Source organism: Sorex fumeus, unplaced genomic scaffold (genome assembly GCF_029834395.1).
Source record: "Sorex fumeus unplaced genomic scaffold, SorFum_2.1 ptg000048l, whole genome shotgun sequence".
Taxonomy (NCBI): Eukaryota; Metazoa; Chordata; class Mammalia; order Eulipotyphla; family Soricidae; genus Sorex; species Sorex fumeus.
Window position 1 is genome coordinate 12603446 of NW_026606105.1, and position 24644 is coordinate 12628089.

Sequence of the window (24644 nt, forward strand, 5' to 3'; positions counted from 1 at the left end):
TTATAGTGAAGGAGGATTGGGCCAGGGGTAGCATACCCCCAGATACTTATAAGTACCACTCTCACAAGGAATTAGTCCATTCTACATAGATTTATTTTCTTTCTGAGAAAGCTTCAAGAAGCAAATTCTACATAAGCAGTGCTCATGGATGAGGCATTTGGCAAGATCCCTCATGATTTATTTTGGAAAATGTGGAACAATGTGAGCTGAATTCTAGATCCGTTAAGTGAGTTTATATCCAATTGAACAGCCACATCCAAAGAGTGGTGCTTATTAGACTGTCTTTCAGTCTGGTAAGGTCACAGGCCCTTGGGCTACCTCCTGTCCTATTTAAACTCCTAAGCACTGTTTTTAATAAAGAACATCACTGGAAAATGAATCTAATTTGAAGCTATGCAACTGGTTCTCATGGGGTGGGGTTGGGACGAGACTACAGGCTGGCATGGAGAAAATGAATCGCACGAGATGGAATTTAACAGCCATGAGAAATCCTTTGCCCAGGCCTAGAAAAAACAAACAACGTTCTGAGTTCTGGGTAGGGGCGAGATGGCTTAACAACATTCCATGGAAAAAAAGAAAAGACAAGACTTGGGGGTTTCCGTTGGCTGGAAGCTAAATATGAGTCAACAGTAAGTGGTGACTGCTTAACAAAGCAAAACAAAACCCTAAAGAAATCCTAGCTTGGAAAAACAGACTTGTAGTATCTAGGCCATGGCAAAGGAACACGAGTTCCTCCCCGTCTAGTCAGTGCTTTCCGGGGGAATTGAGTGCTATTCCAGGTTCTGCTTCCCTGGGGGACAGCATCTGGCATTGGGAATGCAGAGGAAGGGGAGGAAGAAGGTGCAGAGATGGAACCATCTGCTATGAAGATCCTCTTCACGAGTGGGAAATGGAATCCTTTTTCTTTTTTCAATTGAATCGCCGTGAAATACAGTTACAAGCTTTCATGTTTGAGTTTCAATCATACAATGATCAAATACCCATCCCTCCACCAGTGCACATTCTCCACCACCAATGTCCCCAGTATCTTCTCCCCCCCTTTCCAAACCTCCCCCTGCCTCTATGGCAGAAAATTTCCCCTATACTCTCTCTCTACTTTTGGGTATATGGTTTGCAATACAGATACTGAGAGGTTATCACGTTTGGTTCTTTCTCTACTTTCAGCACACATCTCCCATTCCGAACGATTCCTCTAACCATCATTGTCATAGTGATCCCTTCTCTGTTCCAGCTGAAAGGCTTCCAACTATGGGGCAATATTCCTGGCCCTTGTGTCTACTGTCCTTAGGTATCAGTCTTATACTACATTATTTTATATTCCACAAATGAGTGCAGTCCTTCTATGTCTGTCTCTCTCTTTCTGACTCATTTCACCTAGCATAATACTCTCCATGTTCATCCACCTATAAGCAAATTTCATGACTTCGTCTCTCCTAACAGCTGCATAGTATTTCATTGTGTAGATGTACCAAAGTTTCTTTAACCAGTGATCTGTTCTTGGTTATTTCCAGATTCTGGCTATTGTGAACAGTGCTGCAATGAATATATAGATGCAACGTCATTTCTCCTGTGCTTTTTTGCACCCTCGGGATATAGTCCCAGAAGTGGTATTGTGGGGTCATATGGAAGTTCAATTTCTAGTTTTTTGAAATGTCCATATTGTTTTCCAAAAAGTCCAGTCGTCAGGAACGGAATCCTCAAGGAATAGAACATGTCTTCAGTGATCTGAAATGCCCATGGAGGTTTGGGTAGGGTGCTTGTCCGAGGAAATCACTCTGCATCTCTTCCCTCTAAAGAAGCACAGCAGAAAGGAGGTCTACCACTGAGTGTCTGTTCTGCACCAGGAAGCCATCAGTGCTGTCCTTGTGTCTTTGTATTTCATCCCTCCATGAGCACAGAAGAACCTTACCCATGTGTTCTTAACACTTTGGTGGAATTCTCACAATCCCTTCCTTTGGAAGATTCAGCATGGGAAGAGCTTATATGTGTCAATGGATACACCTAGTTCAGACACTGGGACGCAGGAGTCCACTTGAAGTTTATTCGACCAAATGTCAGAAGGAAAAGGAGGAAAAGGACCCTACCTTCTAGGTTCTTTGACACAGAAGTTATCGTTCACTTCCTGACCCCAGACCAGAATCAGAGTGGGCATCGCCAGCCTCCTGTCTCAGCTCTGGAAAGCACAAGACCCTCAGGGTTCTCTCCCTGCTTGCCACATTGCCTCCATTTAAGTCAGAAATGAGAACTATCTCCTGCCCATCACCACCCCCCACCCCACCATGGGAATAGACTGTGACTCCGAGAGGAGTCCTGCTCTCCCTACTCCAGCCTGAGATTTTATTCATGAACAAGAACTTGATGATCATGTTCAAAAAAATGATTCAAGTGCTCACTTCGGCTGCACATATACTAAAATTGGAACGATAAAGAGAAGATTAGCGTGGTCCCTGCGCAAGGATTACACGCAAATTCGTGAAGCATTCCATATTTTTAAGCACAAAAATTTGTAAGTCTACAACTGTACCTCATGCTGTCTCACTAATAAAATTTAAAATATATATATATATATACAACAACAAAAAAAAGATTCAAAGATTATACCAGGGAAAGGATAAGAATTTCCAACGACCATACCTATTCCACCATAAAAAAGGAAATCCCGTTGCTTGGCGTGCAGGACTCCACAAATATAGGCCAAAGAGAACTTGAAAGCATCTCTTCCCATGCCAACACGGGCTCTTTGTTTCACATAAATTAGATTTCTTGGTCAAGCACCACACTGTAATGCCTTTTCCTGTTTCTCTCCCCCTTTAGAAAGGCTTCTTTATTTTGTTCAAAGTCATACTCAGAATTTCAGATTCCTTTTAAATTCCATCTTTGTCATGAAATCTCCTCTGACCAGCCACTCCTGCACCACGGATGGGGTTATTTTTTTCATCTTCTCTGAGCCCCAAAGCAGATGGCAAAGCGTTTTGTTCGGCACTTCACGTTACTACTCTCTGTCTCCAAGATCGGTTCATATATGATGGCGTACAGATTTAATGTACTTGATTCCAGGTATTTATAAAAATCAGGCTGTCTTGTGGTTTCACGTTGCACAATAATTCATTGTAACCCGTCTCATAAGTGGAAAGAACAGCTGAAAGAGCTACAAGCAGCAATATCATTTTGTACCTCCAGTGTTTGTGCAGTTTCTCCTTGAGAGTGTACCAGGAGGGTACAATTCTCTTTTCTTTCCTCACCTTTGCCTTCCCCAACTCTGTTTGACTTCCTGTCCTTGTGCCATAGGGGATATCATGGACAGATCTACTTGTCTCCATTCATTGTTCATTTACTTTAGGATACAGAACAAGTCTTTTTTTGTTTTGTTTTCTTTCAGGTATTAAACGGTACTACACACACTCTGAATGTCGATCCATTTCAACATGTTTTCTCTTTTTCCACCCAGAATTTATTTGGCTTTGGAGGCCTTAAAATTAGGAGAAAGACATAGAGTCCTTTTTTTTTTCCCCCTCCAATGTTCTGTTTGCTCCTCCACCAGCTTATTCTAGGAAATTCACCTGGACTCTGTCACACCTAATAAGCTTCTTGAATATATTTTTAGCACTTGGGTTGGGAGGAAGTGGGGTAGGGAAGCGGGGGGGGGGGGGGGGTGTGAGGGGGAAGGTGGGGAAAGTACCTTTAGAAACAGAGGGAGCAATGCCAGAAATTCCTTGGTCAAAAAATGAACCAGAAGTTCAGAAAGGTGGATGACTTCAGACTGATTCATTATACAAGATCAGAGAACCATCCCGTAACTGTTACCCAGGAAGGCCCAGAAGCCTCTCTAGAGCAGGAAGGAATACTTCACAAGGTAGATCTAGTATCATTATGGATTGTTCTCTGAGGCAGGGATGACATCTATAGCACTGTCCTCCCATTGTTCATTGATTTGCTCGAGCAGGCACCAGTAACGTCTCCATTGTGAGACTTGTTGTTACTGTTTTTGGCATATTGAATATGTCGCGGGGAGCTTGCCAGGCTCTGCCATATGGGTGGGATACTCTCGGTAGCTTGCAGGACTCTCCAAGAGGGACAGAGGTATCGAACCCAGGTTGTTCTCATGCAAGGCAAATGCCCTACCTGCTGTGCTATCGCTCCAGCCGAGGCAGGGATGACAAGAAGAGATACTGCCGGGAAACTGGGCTCCCACTGTCAGTGGGGGAGACAAGATTCTGGGGCAGCAGAAGCCAGTTGATAGCATACACAGTCTATTCTTTGCTGGAATTAATTGACTGCGTTAATTGAAGTCAAGTTGATTTTTCCCACCAACTTCTACAATTAGAAAATTATCCTCATAGATAGGCCAAAGTGACTACCGTGGTTGGTCTTGAGAACCTCAGGAATATGCTCTTCTAAGCAAGATAAGGACCAGAGAGGAAGCCAAGTGGTTAAATACCTGCATGGCATGCAGGAAGCTCAAGTTCAATACCCGGACTACACAATTCCCTGAGTATCCTCAGAACCATTACCAGGTGTGACTCAAAAGCCACCAAAAGAAAAAAAAAATAGGGAAAGTAAAATTAAAGTAAAAGTTAGGTAAATCATAATCTCCTGTAAGCAAGATGTAGAGGTAGGCAATGAGGGGGCTGCTTGGTTTATGTATCCAAACCAGATCATGAGTCAATCAGGATCCCAATGAAAATTCATGGTCTCCTATCTCATTTTCCAAGACTTGAGGCAGTTTACAGAGACCCTTGACTGAAGGACTTTGTCCTCTTGAGGAAGAATTCTGAAAAAACATGGCATGTACTATTTGCGGCTATCAGCATTTCCTTTTCCCAAGGGTCGTGCAGACATTTACTGTATGTACTATACATGGAGGGAACGTGAGCATTCGGATATCTTGTCAGGGTGTGGATAACCAGACATGATACCAAGTGGCTAAAAGGACATTATCCTCCTTATTAAAGTGAGGATGTCTAGAAGCCACATGATACACGATCTGAGCCTAGGTGAGCAGAATCCTGTCACTGGACTAAGGATTCTTTGGTTCTCTGTGGAGTGAGTCATAATGGTAGGAAAGGCCTGGGGGCCACCCCTAAAAGTTCGCCATTTCCTTGAACAAAGGGAGTATGTTGAGAGCAATGGAACATCCTGTTCTGTTGGCTTCAATGTCAACAGTTGTAGCACTGTAGCACTGTTGTCCTGTTGTTCATCGATTTACTCAAGCAGGCAACAGTAACGTCTCCTTTTTGAGACTTGTTACTGTATTTGGCATATTGAATATGCCACAGGAAGCTTGCCAGGCTCTGCTGTGCAGGTGTGATACTCTCAGTAGCTTGCCGGGCTCTCCAAAAGGGGCGGAGGAATCAAACCTGAGTCGACCGTGTGCAAGGCAATTGCCTTACCCGCTGTACTATCGCTCCAGTCAACAATTAAGAGGAAAAAAATATATCAACCATTCACTTCAGCAGTTTGCTCCCCTCTAAAGGAGAGAATGTAAACAATGATGGGCCTTAATCACCTGGACTTCCTGGTCACGGGTCCACTATATTGAATGTTCCTTGTTGATTGCTTCTGGTAGCAGAAATTGGCAAGAATTTTGAATGACTCAGTAAGAGATGTGAATCTCTGGAGGTAAGAAATCGACTTTACATCTGTGGAATTTTTAGATGGTGTCTGCTCTGGACCGTGGCTAGGCAAACTATGGCATGTGGCCCTTGGGCTGTTTTTGTATTGTCTGCAAGCTCAGAGTGCCTTTCACATTTTTCAACAGTGGAAATAGAAATAATAACTGTTGACATCTGAAAATATTTGTCACTGAGTTCAGTGTCTATAACTGACATTTTATAGACTCATTCATTTACTTATTGTCCTTGGCAGCATTAGAATATTTAATAACAGAGTTGAAAAGTCACAACCAAGATCAGATGTGGAACTCTCATCACTTCATACTATTCAAAGTGAGTCATAATTCGCTAAAAATAAGCATTTCTAATGCTAGTCATATTGTTGGACCAGGACATTTCATTTCATTTTGTATTACCAGTGCATATCCTTCAAGTCATAACAAGCAAAGTGGACTTCAAATGGTCTACATTTAAGTAACTGTGGAAGGTGGTTTATTTTGTTGATTTTGTTTATTTTGGATTGAATTTATTATGCACTGACACTATGACTGTGCTAAAATGACAACAGATATGTCATCATTACCATATCTCAGTACTCATCATATTCCAAATTCACTAAGAAGCAAACAATCCAAAAAATGCAGAAATTTAAAATGGGATAGCAATTTTAGCATATTCTTCATGAGAATTTAAAATATACACGAGTCTGCAAGAAGTTAAGTTTCCAAAGGCCTTATTTGTTAGCAAGCAAGAAAAGCCACAGAGCTGTGGTAAGTTAATTAAATTGTGTTTACAGAACTGAAGAAATGTGTCCAGAGAAAACAATCTTGTTTAAAATGTGACTTTGGGGGAAGAACATTTGGTCAAAGAGTTGAGAACATTATAATTACATTGACAGTTTTTTTAAATGAGTAATAATTAACTCCCAATATTTCACTCTTATTTTGATGATTTAATGAATACCTCTCAGTTATTTATTTGAGGTATCAATATCAAGTTTAAAGTGACTAAAGAATTGGATTCTATGAAGAGTCTATAGAGCAATTACAACGGAGAAATGTAGGTCAGCCAATCTTCATATTTTAATATCCACATCTTCCCCCATGAGCAATAATTTTGACGTTCAAGTCAACTCAATTTTATAGACATTCTGTTGGCAAGTATGTAAGATGAAAAAAATTATTGATGCATGGTTGTTAACACAGAGGTGTTCATCTCTGGAAAACGTGAATGGTTTTTGCAATAATCCAGCTCTAGCTTAGAAGACCTTCAATGTGTAAACACAAAAAGGCTGCAAGGCTCTATCTCTCCCGCTGCCTGCGTTAGGGAGTCTAACACACTTCCCCCACCCCGGGGAGGTGGATGGTGATGGGTAGGCAAAGGAAGGAACGAGGGCCAAGTTGGTCTCAATTGCAGTCTATTTCAATCCTATCTCTATTCTCCTCTGATTCTCCTCCTGCTTCTTCCTCTCCCAGGCTACTTCATTCTCCTTCTTGATCCCACCTCAACCTCCTTCTCACTCTGGAATCCCTTTCTCCTTCTGGCTCTGGAATCTGGATTCCCCCAGCCTACTCTCACAGTCTAGTTAAATCCCCAAAGCATGAGGGGTTGCGCTTACACGTAGGTGTGGTCACAAGCAATAAGGTGAAAGTTCTTTCCCTCAGGGAAAGCTGCTTCTAGGACAGATTCTGTTTCAGCAGGACGGCTCTCCCAAGACTGAAATTCCAACTATGGGTGTGTTTCTCCTCTCCTTAGTCCAACAAACGTATAAGCATTCCTAATATTAATAATTTTGTATGGACACAGTAAGAGATACATAAAGCTTATAGAATTGCTCTCCTGGGGTCATCTCGATCTCAGACTATAGTGCTCAGGCCAGGTTAGTCTTTCCCATCCCTAGCAGGATCCTAGTCTCGTCGTTACTTTTGGATCCATGACAGCATCTGTCCATGATCAAGCTCTTAACTTATAGTTAAGAATCGTGGCGCTTTGGCCTGGCCCATTTCGATGCCAGGGTAATTCACAGTTTGCCCTGGTATTGAGGTATCAATACCAAGTTTTAAGCATTTCAGTCCCTCATCGGGACCCTGCTTTGTGGGTGCTAGGAACTAAGGGCAACTGAGGCTTAAGCCGAGAAAGCAGATGCCTGGGAGTGAATAATATTTGAAGCCAATTAAATCCTAAATTACAAAAGCATAATATTAACTGTCTTCCTATGTCTATACAAAAAAGACATTGCTTTAAAGTAAACTATTCAAAAGACATAAGGAGAAGAGAAAGGCAATATTAAGTTACAATACAAGTTCAGTGTCCTAGAAGAATCTAACCTTACAAATTAACAGAATCTGATTAGGGGGGAAAGCTGATTAACTGGTTAGGGAAAAGAGCATGGAGAAGTGGTTACAGATGAACAAAGGAATGGGAGTGACTTGGGAGCACTGTGATGGGTGTAACCTGAGAAACCTAAGCTCCTTGTGGCAAGGGAGAAAGGACAAACCAATGTTATCCTGCACTTCAACACTATTGTCTTTCTTCAGTAGAATTCAGTGGCTACAACCACTTCCTTGGTGTTATCCTTACTCTTCACCATCATCGAGATGTCGCTTAGAAGTCTTTTGTTCTATGAGATTCTCTTAGACCGCAAACTTTTATTCATGTGTCTTTCTCATTTTCCCTAGTTTTTTCTTTACCCTCGTCATGAATTCCATGGCCCTTGAAGTCTCATATCCAGATATATCCTCTTTAGGGACCTGGGATGTGGTTCAGTGGTAAGATAAGTAGCAATGTGGTGATTCTCACATGTAAAGTCCTATGTTTGATCCCTGACTCTCTCTCTCTCTCTCTCTCTCTCTCTCTCTCTCTCTTTCTCTCTCTTACACACACTCACACACACTCACACACACACTCTCACATATGCACTCACACACACATGCATGCACATGCACACACATGCACACAAACCCCACAAAAGACTAGGTATTGAACCTTCTTAGTTTCACCTATGTCTTTCCTGGCCGAGATACTATTGGTATGTGAAGTGATCAAAGACCACTAGGTGGCAGCAGAGTCTCAACTGTCCACCAGCCACTTGGGCACAGAGGGGTCATTGATAATTATAAATGAATGAGCCACTTCAACTTTGAAGGAAGAAAGAGTACTGGAATTAAACAAATGATAAGGAATACAGAAAAATTAGTGCTGTAGGGGCAAGATAATCTTGAGAAAATATAAGTGTAAACCAGAGAAACAGTTAAGACTAAGCAATTGGAGAAATGCTAGTACTCCCCTGTTCACTGTTTGGGTCCTGAAGATTTGGGTTTGGGGCTGGGTGGGATGGGGTGGGGTGGGGGTGGGGGTGGGGTGAAGGAGGAGTACTGGTGATGTATTTTGGGAAAAAACTGTCTGTGAAAACTAAATCAGCTGGAAGGCTTTTTAGCCTTTAAGACAATGAACCCATCTCAGGAGCCCTGGAAACTATTGAGATGCAGGATTCCTGGGAGATGGAGCTCCATCTGGGACAAAAGGCCACTTAGAGAGTATCAGCGGCAGACCATCAGCTGTTCCCAGTTCTGACCCCCCTAGCAAGGGACTGGGGGATGGGAAACTGTACATAAATTAACTTGACAGAGGAAGGGCGCATGCCTTCTGGGGCCCTTCGTGTCTGGGCCCTCTTGTTGCCAGTTCTGGTGCCACCTGCAGCTTCCCTCTTGAGATGATACTTTCATACTTTAATGACTGGAGTGTGTACTGGGGTTCTGTGCTCTGGAGAAACCTGCATTCTTTCTTGAGCACGAAAGGAAAGAAAGAAAGAAAGAAAGAAAGAAAGAAAGAAAGAAAGAAAGAGAAAGAAAGAGAGAGAGAGAAAGAAAGAAAGAAAGAAAGAAAGAGAGAAAGAGAGAGAAAGAAAGAAAGAAAGAAAGAAAGAAAGAAAGAAAGAAAGAAAGAGAGAGAGAAAGAGAGAGAAAGAAAAAGAGAGAAAAAGAAAGAGAGAAAGAAAGAGAAAGAGAGAAAGAAAGAGAAAGAAAGAGAGAAAGAGAGAGAAAGAAAGAAAGAAAGAAAGAAAGAGAGAAAGAGAGAGAAAGAAAGAAAGAAAGAAAGAAAGAGAGAGAGAAAGAAAGAAAGAAAGAAAGAAAGAAAGAATGAAAGAAAGAAAGAAAGAAGAAAGGAGGGGGGAGAGAGGGAGGAAGGAAGGGAGGGAGGGAGGAAAGAAAAAGAAAGAGAGATAAGGAGGGAGAGAATGAGAGGGGGAAAGAGAAAGAGACAGAGAGAAAGAGAGAAAGAAAAAGAAAGAAGGAAAGAAAGAAAACTCGATTATTTCAGTAAAAATAATGTAGGAATAAGGCTTAGAAAGAAAGATCAGTTAAAACTAATTAACAGATAAATCTAATTAACAGAAAATAATCAAAATAAGGAATGATTATAATGAAAGAATCCATATTAGGGCATCAAATTTTTGTGTACTTCAGCTAACGTGCAACATTGCTTTCTGTAAAACTGCTTGGCTGCTATGCACCTGGGGGAGAGGGGACTTGGAATGTGAACAGGGCATAACTTCTTTCTAAACCAAGTGTGACAGGATTCAGGTGTATTTACTGTTCCTGAAATGTATTGTCTCAGTGAAGCACCCTGCAGACTTGGGTAAAGGATAACTCAGGATGCGGTGGTTGGGGGAAATTGCCCTTTCCTGGAGTGTATTGTCTCACTAAAGCACCCTGCAGACTTGGGTAACTCAAAATGTGGATGGTCAAGGGAGATTACCTAAGGCTTAATGATTCCAGCTATAACCTTGCTTGTGCTGACAATCAATGTACGATGTACGTAAATGCTGATCTTTGAATCTATAGGCTAAGGAGTGAGGTACTTTTAAATGGATTGGTTAAGAAAGTATATGTTGTTACAATCTATTGGCTATGAAATGCGCGGGCTTTGCTGTAACGGCCAGTGAAGGCCTATATAAGATCCCCTTTGAAGAAGCTCGGGGCTCTCAGCCACTGCCCATTTTTGGGGTATGCTGCGGAGCCCCAGCATGCTGGTCTAAATAAACCCCGTTTTTACTCCTGCAGGAATTGTGTCTATCTGGTCTCTCCGCGCCTCCCAGGGCTAGGGAACTCCCAATCCCAACAATAAACCACATTTAATAAGATGTGGTTTAAGTAGAAAATAAAATATCATTGTGTATATGTGTCAGATGTAAAAATTCTAAAATTAAACTTTATAAAAATAGTAATCAATAGAGATAAGCTGACTAAATATTTAGAACCAAATCATTAAGGGGCCAGTGATAATAAAACAGTGCACAGGATGCTTGCCTTGTACATGGCCAACCTGGGCTCCGTCTTTGGTACCCCATATGGTCCCCCAAGCCCACTCCCTGAGTGTAGCCGGGAGTAAGCCCTGAACACTGCCAACTGTTGAACACGTCTCTTAACCTACCTCTCTCCTCCCCTCCTTTTATTTCCCAATAAATGTGTCATACGTCACTCTTCAGCTGCTCCTGAAATTCTTTTCTGTAATGGAAAAACTCAAAAGGAACTTAAAAGGTCTTGGGAAGAATAGGAATGATTTTCCTGCCAAGAGCTGTTCCTCACTCCAGCTTGAGTCCACAACAGAGCTCCCCCAAGAAATCAGGTGGCCAGGAGACATACCGCCATGCATAGCAAGTGGACTCTGGGACAGCTTGACCACTGTCCATCTCATGGGGCTGATGGGATGTGAGTGCCTGTACTATTTGGAGGGGCTCACAGCAGTGGCATCCATGCATGCTGGGGCCTGAAATTCTGCATCTCAGGGCCTTTCCTGCCTCCTGAGATGGGGTTTTTGTGTCAAAGACCTTGGGGTTGGCTCAGATTTCAAACACTGATTTCCCAACATACTTTAGCAGGGGACCTCCCTATCTTCCTACATACAGCATTTGGAACTGAAAGAATCTCCTCCTATTGTGAAATACTTCCTGCCAGAAAGTTCTAACATACTTTCTGTATAAGGGTTACTTACTTGATGTCATCTGAAACCCTTTACTCCTGTCTTGCAAAAGCCAACTCTCTTAAAAAAATTTTTTTAAATTGAATCACAATGAAATACAGTTACAAAGTTGTTCTTTTTTTTTTTTTCTTTTTGGGTCACACCCAGCAATACTCAGGGATTACTCTTGGCTCTGCATTAAGGAATCACTCCTGGCAGTGCTTGGGGGACTATATGGGATGCCGGGATTGAACCCAGGTCGGCCACGTGCAAGGCAAACACCCTACTCTCTGTACTATCGCTCTGGCCCCCGGAGTTATTCTTGATTAGGTTTCAATCATATAGTGTTCCAACATCCATCCCTTCACCAGTGTACATTTCCCACCACCAATGTCCCCAGTTTCCCTCCCACCCCTGTCTATAGCAGGCACTTTTCTTCTCTCTCTCTCTCTCTCTCTCTCTCTCTCTCTCTCTCTCTCTCTCTCCTCTCTCCAAAGCCAACCCTCTCAACTCTCTCCTGAGCAATGAGGTGTCCCCAACAGAGACACAAATGTCTAAATAATCACTGGCTCATCTCCAGATCCAGAATATGTAACCCCAGTGGTGACCTCAAGACTGCTCCATTTTTCTCTTTCATCCTGAGTCAACTCAGGATGCTGGTATTGCTGGTAGGAGTGACTTGTGCTCCCCCATGCCTTACCACATTTCAGCTCCCTCCACCCTCACAGGGCCTCACACCTTTCACATATACTGTCAGGCTGAGCCCACCTATTCTGATCTTTCCTACATCCCCCCATTTTTGTAGACAGAGCAGGACCCACAGAGTCCTCTGTGATGTGTTTCTAGAGTTAGGTGGCAAAAGACCTTGAAAACATCATCTTCAATAGAAAGTAATAAAAACCTATCCTGGATCTCATCTGAGAATTCATTACCCCTCTAAGTACAATTATTCCCTTAGACAGTGCTGGCTGCAAGGATAAAATACCACATGACACTGAATCTAGAGGCATCTTTGTGACTCGTACCATTGGTCATGCAAGTCAAGGCAAAAGGAAACAAACAGGACTACATTCAATTAAGAAGTTTCCACATCACTTAAGAAAAAGACACCCCACAGACTGGGAGTAAATATTTACTCACCACTCATCTAACAAAAGGTTAATATCCAAAAGACATGAAGTACTTGTAAAACTTAGCAACATTTAAAAAAAAAAGCCATCCAAAAAAAGGAAGTAAAGATGAATAGACATGTCTTTAAAGAGTAACTATGGTACACATAGACAATGGAAAACTCTTTGGCTTTAAGGAAAAAATGGAATAATACAGTTCACTTCAACCTGGATGGATCAGGAGAGTGACATTAACCAGAAGGAAGTGGGCAGATACAGAATTGTCACCTTCCTCTGGTGACGGGGTACCTGGGAGCAACTGGCCACATAAACCTAGTCTAAGGGATACGAACCTAGTCTAAGACTGTTAGTTCATTGATATAAATGCGAGCTGGGAACCAATAGACATGGGTCATTGACTGGTGATCAATTGACAAGCTTATTCAGGGCAAGCAGTGATTATATAGAAGCAAAAGCAGGCGTGGTGGTAAGGGGAGGAAAAGGGAAGATCAAAGGTTGCGTGGCAACACACAGTTTCAGGAGACACAAACTCAGCATCTCCAAGCTCTCTAAACAGAAACAAAGCTTACTCTCCTTTAAGGGTTCCAAAGGCAGCCATGAAAGTTTCAAGGCAGCCCACGTCCCCAAGCCCAGTCAAAGGTGAATTATTAATCAATACTATTCTCTGGGGAGTCCGTTGCCATTGTCTGGACTTAGTACCTTAAGCCACTGCCTCTCGGAACCCTGGAGTGATTCCACATGTTACTCAGTCCAGGTGGCTCCAGAGCTGCGTCAGCAGGAACTCCAGCACAGAATGATCTCCTTCATATGTGGTATATAAAGAATCATTTTTTGTTAGGAAATAACAAATGCCAAAGGCAGCAGAAACTAAAACTGGCCTTTAATGGGAAGTTTTCCACTGGAAGGGGACAGAGTGAAGGACACTGGGGCACTAGGATAATGGTGGAGGGAGGTAGACACTCTGGTGGAGATTGTAGAGCTGGAATTTTTCATGTATGAAACCCTACTAATAACAGTTTAGCAAACCACAGTGTCTAAATTAAAAATAAGAGGGGCTGAAGTGATGGCACAATGGGTAGTGCATTTACCTTGCACACCACTGACCCGGGTTCGATTCCCAGCATCCCATATGGTCCCTGAGCACCACCAGGAGTAATTTCTGAGTACAGAGCCAGGAATAACCCATGTACACTGCCAGGTATGACCCAAAATGCAAATATATATATATATATTTATATATACATATATATGGAAAACACAAGTGGAAAGGCAGGGGGAAAGCAGTTAAGATAGAGAAGGGACCCCTGTGACAGTGATAGTTAGAAATGATCACTCTGGACAAGAACTGAGTGCTGAAAGTAGGTAAAGGGCTAAACATGATAACTTCACTGTCACTGTCCTCCCGTTGTTCATCAATTTGCTTGAGCGGGCCCAATAATGTCTCCATTGTGAGACTTGTTGTTACTGTTTTTGGCATATCCAATATGTCACGGGTAGCTTGCCAGGCTTTGCTGTGCAGGCAAGATACTCTCTGTAGCTTGCCAGGCTCTCCAAGAGGGGCGGAGGAATCGAATCAGGGTTGGCTAGGTCGGCTGCGTGCAAGACAAACACCCTAACCACTGTGCTATCGCTCCACCCCTATGATAACTTCAAAGTACCTATATTGCAAACCTTAATGTCGGGGGTGGGGGAAGGAGAGAGAGAGAGAGAGAGAGAGAGAGAGAGGAAAAGTGCCTGCCATAGAGGCAGGAGGGGGATGGCAGTTGGGGAGGGTTGTGAGAGGGAAACTGGAGACACTGGCGGTGAGAAATGTACACTAGTGAAGGGACTGGAGTTGGAACATTGAATGACTAATACCTAATCATGAACAACCTTGTAACTGTGTATCTCGTGGTGTTTCAATAAAAAAAAATAGAAGGCATACCGATAGCCAAAAGGTATATGGACGGGCTGGAGCAATAGCACAGCGGGTAGACCCTTGCACGCAGCTAACCCGGGTTTGATTCCCAGCATCCCATATGGTCCCTGAGCACCGCCAGGGGTAATTCCTGAGTGCAGAGCCAGGAGTAACCCCTGTGCATCGCCAAATATGACCCAAAAAGAGCCAAAAAAAAAAAACCTCAAAAGGTATATGGAAAAGTGCTCCTCATCACTTATGAGGGAACATAAATCAAAACAACAATGAAATCACCTCAAACCAGTGAGACTCACACACATTAAAATAATAATAATAACAAAACCCAGTCAGTGCTGGTGTGAGTGTGTGGAGAAGGGGACCTTCATTTACTGTTGGGAATGTTGACTGGTTCAACCTTTGTGGAAAATAATATGGACACTTATCAAAAAACTAAGATTGAATTTTCATACAAGCCAGCAATTCCACTCCTTGAAATCTGCCCCATGTGCCTCAAAAAATCATTTCAAAAAGACATTGTTGGTCCTGTGTTCATTGCAGCACTATTCACAATAGCCAAGATCTGGAACCAAACCAATTGTCCAAGAAGAGATGACTGAGAAAAAAAATGGTAGTATATATACAAAATGGATTACTACTCAGTTATAAGAAAAAGTGAAATCTTGCAATTTGTCACTATGTGGATTTTCATTTTTCAAACACTACCACACTGAGTGAAGTCAGTCAGAGGGACAGGGACAGATATAGAGTGATCTCTGTTATATATGAAGAAACACAGTGAGGTAAATGGCCAAAGATAACAGAACTGGAGAAATGTTCTCCAGAACTGAGCTTATCTAGTGAATATCTTGGAAAGGACCCTTAGGACATTGGTGGGGGGGAAGTTGACATTCTGGTGTTGGGTGTGGTGTTGAAACTATCCTTAATAGTATTGTATAGGCCAGAGAGACAGTGCAGTAAGTAAAGTGCTTGCCCTGCATATGGCTGACCCTGGGCTGAATTCCAATCACCAACAGCAGTGATCCTGTAGTATAGAACCAGGCGAAAGCTCCAAACACCATTGAGTGTGGCCCCCAACTAAAACCAAACAAAAATAATATTTTTAAATAGCAGCATTTAAATAATAGTGGGGGGAAATTAAGTAAAAATAAATTAGCACAGCCTAGGGTGAATTATTTATCTCTCATAATCCTGAAGGCTGGGGAATTCAAGATAAAGGTGCTGACCAATGAGGTTCCTGATGAGAGACTTTTCCTGGCTCACAGCCAACAGCCTTCTTGCAGTATCCTAATATGACCTTTGCTGAGGTGGGGAGTGCATGTGAAGAGACAGAGATCCTACTTCTCTCTTTTCTTCCTCCTTGTTTCTCTTCCTTCTTTCTCTCTCTCTCTTCTTCCTCCTCCTCCTCCTTCTCTTTCTCCTTCTTCTCCTCCTTTTACTATTCCTATCTTGAGGGACTTATCCTCATAATCTAATCTAACCCCAACTTCCTCCCAATTGCATGGAGGGCTGGGGTCTCCACAGATGAAATTGAGGTGCAGGGGGACATAAACATTTGGAAACAATGGAAAATGTACCATTGACACATGAGGGTTTTTGAATTCACAGGAAGCAGTCTGGGTGGCATCTTTCACAACTCCCACTTCATCTCAATGTTTTCCAATAATTAAAAAGAACACTAACAAATAAACATTAAATATATTCAGTTCTGTCCAACTTTAGCTGACCCTGTCCTAGTCAATGATTGGTGATTCATTGATCCAGGCAGCAAATAAATAATGGCCTGAGTCCATACTCTGATGCTCAGGGGTTACTCCTGGCTCTGCACTCAGGAATTACTCCTGGCGGTGCTTGGGGGACCATATGGGATGCTGGGAATTGAACCTGGGTGGTGCAAGGCAAACGCCCTACCCGCTGTCCAATTGCTCCAGCCCCAAGTCCATACTCTTAACCACTGCATCTAGTTACGTACATAAATGTGATAATGGAGGACCCTCATAGCAGATAAAGAATACTAATAAAGCAGAAGTGTTCTTCCTGAACTTGTCAGAATCTCCCTCCAGCACTATGGAAAGAGAAGCCACTTACTGGTCAGCAAGCATATGCCTGTGAGCTCAGAAGTGAGCTCAGGTGAACCCGGAAGTGCCCTGGGCTCAACATTTATATTATAATCACTCCTGAGAGTCACATAGTTTCCTCAGGCTCTCAAGCTCATGAAAGGGGAATGTGTGTCCAGCAAATAAATATGTATTCTGGTCCATTTGATGGGCACATCTCTCAGAATAGTAATGGAAATTTTATTCACTGAATCTTTCAGTTTGTTGTGAACTGGATTATTATGGACCATTTCCACCACAGTAACCCTGACTCCCTTCATCACCACCACCGGAGTGAACTAACAGGAAATGAAGTTTTAAAATGTGCAACACTATAGATGGACCTAGGCCTCAGGATGGTCTTACCAATGTGCTGGTTGGTTTTCTCTAAATTTCTGTCTTCACTCTGAAAGCGTATTAATTCAACGATGCATCCATTTAAAGCCATTCAAAAGACATAATTCGCAAAGATGAAGATCTAATGGATTATTAATCACCTGCAAGGAACACTACAAAATGAAAGACAGAAAGAGTGTGGGAAAATATTAACGGCAAAGAAAAAGATTGTTTCAGATCAACCCATCTCCCTACAGAAAAAGGCAAGTGCGTCATACCAAGTAAATGACCATACAAGGTCTCATCTGAGAAATGTCAGATCATTTGGTTTAAGGTTGAGCCCCTGGGAAGCTGTGGTTACTTTTATTTATTTATTTTTCTTTTTGGGTCACACCCGGTGATGCACAGGGGTTACTCCTGGCTCACAACTCAGGAATTACTCCTGGCGGTACTCAGGGGACCATATGGGATGCTGGGAATCGAACTCAGGTCAGCCACGTGCAAGGCAAACACCATTCCTGCTGTGCTATCGCTCTAGCCTTAAGATTACTTTTAGATAAAACATTGGGCCTGATCTTTTTCTATATTTAATCTTGGTATTCATGAAATTCAATCAACTAATTGATGTATAGATTCATATGAAGAATATATGGAATAAACCATAAATAATTTAAATTATTAGAATTAATTTCATAACAATTGACAGACTTGTTTCCAGAAATATGTCCCTAATTATTGGGCATAAAATGTAGTCTTACATATAAGCTAGCCTCAGGACAGAGAGACAGGTTCTATGAAAGAAATGAGCACTCGACTTCAGAGCTATGGGATTTCTGCAAAGTTTCCAAAGACACAATGGGAGGGGAGCAAACGTCAGCCCCCCTCAAAATAATGATTGGTAAAATGCTTATTTCATAGGAGGGCTTTGCTTGGAAGTCTGGGTTGGAGGTTGCCTTTTTAAAAGACACACGAAATGAGTCAGAAAGAGAGAAATATATATAGAATGATTGTACTCATTTGCCAGATATATAAAAAAAAACATAATATGGGGGTATGGTGCCACCAGCAGATCAATCTGTACCTGTGAGGCGAGTGCATCGGCAGCCTGATGGTGCCTTCAAACTTCTAGATACCCCAAAATTGCTGCTGTGCCTTTGGCCAGACCCCAAAAACTTGGGGCAAAGTTTAGCAAGAAAGTAAATGGCCAAAAGTTAGGTATGTGGGAGACACACCCACAAACCACCTCGGGCTCAGCTATATAATTGAAGGCATGGCCTCTCTGGTTCCTGATCAAACTGCTTAATGGCCATGATCCCAGAGACTCAGAAACAAATCTTGAAACCCAACAGCTTTTGGCAGAAATGTGTCCATTCCCTGCAGTAGATTACCGGCTCTGGGCCAACCCAGGTGGGAATAGGTGTCATGCCTTGGCCTGTTCCCCCTGGCAGCCCAGTGGCTGCCATCCTTCAGAGGCCATTGGACAGTCGGGTTTGGGCCCGCAGTGACAAGACACGCGGGGCCTCATGGGATGGGGGTGGAGCCGGCCCTTTCCTCCCTACCCCAACGAGACCCTGAGTCACTGCCCATGAACGGCCTTTCTGGCTCCTGATAAAGCTGCTTAACGGCCATGATCCCAGAGACTCAGGAAGGAATCTCGGAACCCAGCAGGTTTGGGCAGAAATCCCTCCAGATTTAAGTGTTAAAATTTTGAAATTTCAAAATCATGTGGTCACTATTGCAGCCACGCCACATTATAAGTTATTCTTAACCAACAATAGAAAACAAATTGTCTACTTTTGCCTCTTCAGCAGATCTGAGTGTTGGGGTAAAATCCCAAATAATAATGGTGGGTCTGGTGTCAAAATATTGAATGTGATCAAAGTATAGAGAGAGCAATGTGGACATCATCTGCCCCGAAGGTAAGGGGAGGGTGTGGGATGGGGGTGTACTGGGGTTTTTGATGGTGGAGAATGGGCACTGGTGAAGGTACAGGTGTTTCATTGTATGATCGTGACTTAAACCTGAAAGCTTTGTAACTGCTCTCACGGCGATTCAATAAGTAATTATAAAAAAAATGAAAAGAAAAAAAAGTAAGGTGGAGTTTATGCCCAATTCAATCAGCTAATCAGTGGCTGAAAAAATAGCAGTACTCCTACATTAAAAAAAAGCAACCATAATATGAGACTAATACCCAAGGACAGTAGAAACAAGGGCCAGGAAGATTGGTCCATGATTGGAAGCCTGCCTCAAGTGCTGGGGGAGAAGGCATTCGGGATAGAGAAGGGGCCAGTATGACAATGATAGTTGGGAATGATCACTCTGGATAAGAACTGTGTGCTGAACGAAGGTAAAAAACAAACATGATAACATCTGTATTGCAAACCATAATGCCGAGAGAGAGAGAGACAGAGACAAAGACAGAGAGACAGAGACAGAGGGACAGAAGGAAAGAGTCTGCCATAGAGACAGGGTGTGTGTGTGTGTCTGTGTGTCTGTGTGTCTGTGTGTGTGTGTCTGTGTGTGTGGTGGGAGGGGGAGGGAAACTGGGGAAGTGGTGGTGGGAAATGTAAACGGGTGGAGGGACAGGTGTTGGATCACTGTGTGACTGAAACCCGACCATGAACAGCTTTGTAACTGTGTATCTCACAGTGATTCACTGTCACTGTATCACTGTCATCCCGTTGTTCATCGATTTCCTCAAGCAGGCACCAGTAACATCTCCATTTATTCTAGCCCTGAGATTTTAGCAAGTGCCACATTGGAGGCTCTTTCAGCGTCAGGGGTATGAGACCTATCATTGTTACTGGGTTTTGGCATACCAAATATGCCACGGGGAGCTTGCCAGACTCTACCGTGCGGGAAGGATACTCTTGATGGCGTGCTGCGTTCTCCAAGAGCAAGAACTAGACAATAAGAGGTCTAGTTGTGGCCTCGCCCTTCCGCCCTTCCGGGAGCTTAGATTTATAATCTCTGGATCTTGGCCATTGATGGAATTACACAGCCCCGGGGGGGGGGGGGGGGAGGAGCAGTTGGTGGGTGTAGCTGCCTAGCTACTGGAAGATGGGGGATCTGGGTAGAGGAGGCCCAGTCCCGATTTGAGCAGGCTTGGAGATCTCAGCCCCGTGTCACGCATACCTGGGTTCCTCTGTCGGTTCCTTCATGTGTGAGGCGTGTCCGAGCGTGCACAGTGATTCAATAAAAATAAAATAAAATAGACACAACTGTGTACAATGGGGAGTCTCTCTAAGAGGGTTCCCCAGTATCCCAGAGAAACTTAAATTCTTTAACCCTTCCATAGAGAAGGCAGAATTTAGAGCTGCAAGATAGTCACGTCTGTTTGGTTTTTTTGTTGTTGTTGTTGTTGTTGTTTGTTTTTCATTTTAAATACAATGACTTTATTTCTACTTCCTCACTAGTCACACCTGTTTGCCATTCTTTCCTCCCACACTGATTTTCCTGACTCAAACCCTCCTGCAACGCGTTCATCTTAGCTGAGCTCTTTAAGGTTATCTGAAGCCACTCGATTGAGTTACACAATCTTACTGTTTCTTTCCCAGGTATCCAGTTATTATTCTCAAGTTATTATTCTCAAGCTTCCTTTTGGCATTGTCTCCTACAACAAATCACTGAGAACATATTTGGCTTCATTTAGATGGTATCAACCAACTGGAGATATTTACTGAAATCAATTGACTACAAACTAGGACTATAAACACCTGTAAAATGTGGGTTGGGGTGTAGGGACTTTCTCAGGGATTGGGGGTTGGTCACAGCAAATGGACTTGAGACCAACTGTTGGAAAGACAGAGAGGGACACATTTTAGTAAAGTTGAGAAAGTATTCTCTAGGCCAAATATTTTATAACAGTTGGAGAAGTGAATTCCTGGCATACAGTTATATGGGCATAGGTCAGGTTGGAATGTGGAAGATTGAGAATCCCGTTAGTGTCTCAATTACCCCAAGACTAACCTTGATAGTCGATGATTCTAGACTGTTGCAAAACTTCTATTCATACTTTTCAGTTGTGAAAGGTTGAAAGGCTCTTAAGAGTCTTCCTCAATTCGTCCGAGACCAATCCTAATAGTCTAATGATTCTAGGCCAGCTGGTATTGATGGAACATCCTCATCAAACTTATTATTTGTGCCACAATCCTAAGTTCTCATGTGGAGAACTTTGGGCTTGAGGCTCTGAGGGCTGAAGGCCCAGGTCCCAGTTCACGACTCCAGGGAGATGCAGTTATTAGTTTATCAGACCTTGAGTGCCCTGCTTTTAATCTGGCATGCTACTAAATGATGATTCAAAGCTGATAATTATAACGAAGTATCATCAATCCCTTGACAGGTGTTTGACTTTCAGCTCTAGAAATGACGCACTTAAATGACACATTAAAAACATTAGCACACTTTTCTAATTAACAATATTATCTACTTTCTTAGAAACCAATTGGAGTGGGGAAGGGGTGGAGCGATATAGTACAGTGGGTAGTGTGCTTGCCTTCCAGGGTTTGATCCCTGGCATCCTATATGGTTCCACAAGCTTACTCCTCTGGAGTGATCCCTGAGCACAATGGGGGTGTGGACCCCCCAAAAATCAAGCAAGCAAAGCGGAAAATAGCAACTCATGGAGTATACCACTCACTGAGAAGATGCTTAGAGAGATTTCTTTTCCTGAGAGCACTGCTTCCCCTTGAAATCTCAAGGTGAAATTATGGAAATGTGTATGGGAGTCCTAGGCCCTTTGGTAACCTATTCAAGTTAAGGACTTGAGGCCAGGAAGGGAACACTTTGGAAGACCTCTTCCGAGCTGCAGTATCTGAGAGGTAGATAGGTGAGAGGGAGCGCTATTTCTGTGGGGATGGAAATATGAATCCTTTAGAAAGACTTGCAGTTTCTAATTTTACCAATTTGCCAACTTTTGTTTCTGAACTGGGGTGAAGGGTGATTCCAAGCAGTTTTCAGGGATTTCTGCATGTTGGATATTAACCCTAAGTGTTTTAGTCTTCCTCAGTGAATTGCAGAATATTAACCCTAAGTGTTTTAGGCTTCCTCAGTGAATTGCCCCTTTTCCTCCCTTCAGAAAAACTTACAGTACTTTTAGGAGCACCCCTAATTCCTGGACTTTATCTTCAACTTTTCCTTTGTGCTTTACCTCTCATTGTTACAATTCTCCAAGTCAGGCTTGGTTACCTATAAGTTAAACCTGTGACTCTGGACTTCGTATTTGTACCAAATTATTTGCTTTCCTATTTACCATTTCATATTTTATCATAGCACAATGTTCTTTGCTTAAACAGAGAAAGACTGTTAATGCTATTCTCCTAATATTTGGGAGTTGATTGACTCTGAACTAGATCTACTCTCAGGCATTCATCATAATTACTTGACTCAGGCTTCAATTGCCGTAGTTCCTAATACCCCACAAAGAGGGGGGTTCCACTGGTGGGACCTGGAGGGCGAGTGGCAATGCTACCCTGGCATCACAATGGGACTGTCTATAAAGCATAAAAGCATGGTCTTGGTGCAAGGCATTATGACATAAGAGAGAGAACCTCATGGGGAAGGACAAGGTGAACGAGGCTGAGCACTTAGTCTGGGATTTATGGTAAAAGACTTGCTTGCCCTTGGAACCCAGAGAACTAAGTTTTAGAATCTATTTCTTTGACTGTGCTTATCCAGATAACTGCAAGTATTAATAAGAAGTAAACTTAATTGTTTAATATGTACAATTAAAGGGAAAGAGAAAAGCAATGTAGATATCCCTGGGAGACAGTGTCTCCTTGAGTTAATTGCCCCCGAGACAGTTGCCTCTGTGGACATGTTTTACCTCTGTAATTGATCATTCACACCTATGTGCAGTCCTATACCTCAACCTCCCTCAGATGTCCTATAAGTATGCTAACAGCTCTGCATTCAATAGGCCATTTTAACCATTATCTGTGAGTTTCCGGTCTCCTTGGTTTTTCTGCTGGGGAGGTCTGGGGAGGCAGTTCTTGGCCACCGGACACACACCCACTTGAACTCACACGTGCAGCCATTCCAAACAATGTTTAGTAGCAGAGTGGTGCTTGCAGGGGTAGGGGTATGTGGCACTAGGGATAAAACTCGGGGCCTCATGCATGCCAGCTATAGGTTGCAGGCCTTGGAAGAGTCCCCGCACTCCATTTCTGACCTTTTGTTACTTGATATTTAATTTCTTCAGAAGAATATGCAGGGGAGAGCTCTGTGTTGCTTTACTACAACCCACACCAGGAAAAGAAGAAAAGAAATTAAGAAAAGCAAGCTACCAAGAGTATCTCGCCTGCACGGCAAGCTCCCCGTGGCGTATTCAATATGCCAAACACAGTAACAACAAGTCTCAAAATGGAGATGTTACTGGGCCCGCTCAAGCAAATCGATGAACAATGGGAGGACAGTGTTTTAGTGCTTATAATAATGGACTGGGCTAGGGTGGGGAGAGGGGGATGTGGCGGGGAGGTGGTTATGATTTTCAGAAGCATACTTCTCTCTAAGATTCGAAACCCTTTGCAGGGTGGAAAACAAGTGAAAGCAACATATGTTATGAAGACAGAAGGCAAGAGCTCTCAAACCAAAGACCGGCAAGCTACCGAGAGTATTCGATATGCCAGACACAGTAACAACAAAGTCTCCAATGGAGACCTTACTGGGCCCGCTCGAGCAAATCGACGATCAAACCAAAGACAGGGTAAGAAATAAGTGGACCCCATCATGGGGTAGGAATCCCTCCAACAGCTTAACTCTCAGTGGTTGTCTTTGGATACAGTGGTACAAAGAACCTATTCAACACAGAAGGCAATAAGGATGCGCAAAAGTTCTCATCAGCCTGTCTCGGGTGATTCTCAGATGCTTATGATGTTACAAAGCCAATTAACAGCAACAAAGGGAGGATTTTGACCTTGATAAAATAAAATAAAAAAATTTAAGTGAGGCCAAAGAGATAGCATAGGGGTTAAGGTAAGGCTTTGTCCATGCTGATCCGAGTTCAAATCCCGTCACTACATCTAGTCCTCCCCAGCACAGCCAGAAGTGATTCCTGGGCACAGAGCCAGGAAGGGTCGCTGAGATCCCCTTGATGTGATTCCACAGATGAGTGAGATCTTTTATTTATTTATTTTTGTCCTTATTTTGCTTAACATGATATCCTACAGTTGGAGCAATAGCACAGCAGGTAGGGAGTTTGCCTTGCACGTGGTCAACCTGGGTTCAATTCCTCCATCCCTCTCTGAGAGCTCGGCAAGCTACCGAGAGTATCCCGCCCCCACGGCAGAGCCTGGCAAGCTCCCCATGGCGTACTTGATATGCCAAAAACAGTAACAAGTCTCCCAATGGAGACATTACTAGTGCCCGTTTGAGCAAATCAATGAACAAGGGGAGGACATGCTACGGTGCTACTAGATGTGATATATATATATATATATATATTCGTTTTCTGGTATGTTTGTTTTCTATTCTTAGTTATGTCAGTTCGTTTGTAATCTCAGATTATATTCAATGGGCCAGGGCTTGTTTGTGTCATTATTCATTTTCCACGGTCATAGAGCAGGGGTCTGCATGATCTGTAAAACCCCCTCGTTTG

At 42.9% G+C, this 24644-nt stretch overlaps 1 non-coding gene across 1 annotated transcript; it reads left to right on the plus strand.

The window, feature by feature from the left end:
- The first annotated feature begins 2385 nt into the window (after positions 1 to 2385).
- Positions 2386 to 2492, plus strand: LOC130032524 (U6 spliceosomal RNA). The gene has a single exon (XR_008793839.1). It is a non-coding gene; the product is annotated as a U6 spliceosomal RNA (small nuclear RNA).
- Positions 2493 to 24644: the final 22152 nt, after the last annotated feature.